A 572-nucleotide genomic window follows, 5' to 3' on the forward strand; every position below is an offset into this window, starting at 1 on the left:
CGCCCAGGGCCCATCCTCCCGAGGCAGCCTCCTCCTGGGCTGTGCTGCCTGCAGCCCCGGCAACTCCCAGCTCCCAGCCCGAGTCCCCTGTGCAGCTCGTCTGGATCCGTCTTGTCTTGTGTGACCCCAGGTGGGGACAGTGCTGGGCTTGGGGGAACAGGATTCATCCCGTGATGAGGTCCCCAGCCTTCTCTTCCCACACAGCACGGATCTGTCTCCTGCAGCCTGTGATCCCTGGCCTTGTTGCTGCTTCTTGTTTTCCCCCTGGATGCTCTCTGGAGCTGGGAGGCTCCTCAGCCAGGTCCCTTCCTGCGGGTGTGCGGAACCTGGGGAGAGCCTGGGGCGCCGGATGCTGCCGGGACCTTCCCTGGCTGCTGTGGTTGGAGCAGCCCGTGTCCAGGTTGGGCCCTCGGTGGAGACATGGTGGTGTGGTGGTGGCTGATGCCCTGCAGTGCCGGGTGCACCCGAGGCGTCCGATGAGCCCAAAGACTTGCGTTCTGCCCTCGGTAGGGGGGAGCTGGGCGTGTGCAGTGTGGGGTCCTGGCCCTGTGGGGCTGGGATCCCCGCTTTGT

The sequence above is a fragment of the Pygoscelis adeliae genome, unplaced genomic scaffold, assembly GCF_000699105.1.
Source record: "Pygoscelis adeliae isolate BGI_AS28 unplaced genomic scaffold, ASM69910v1 Scaffold445, whole genome shotgun sequence".
Lineage (NCBI taxonomy): Eukaryota > Metazoa > Chordata > Aves > Sphenisciformes > Spheniscidae > Pygoscelis > Pygoscelis adeliae.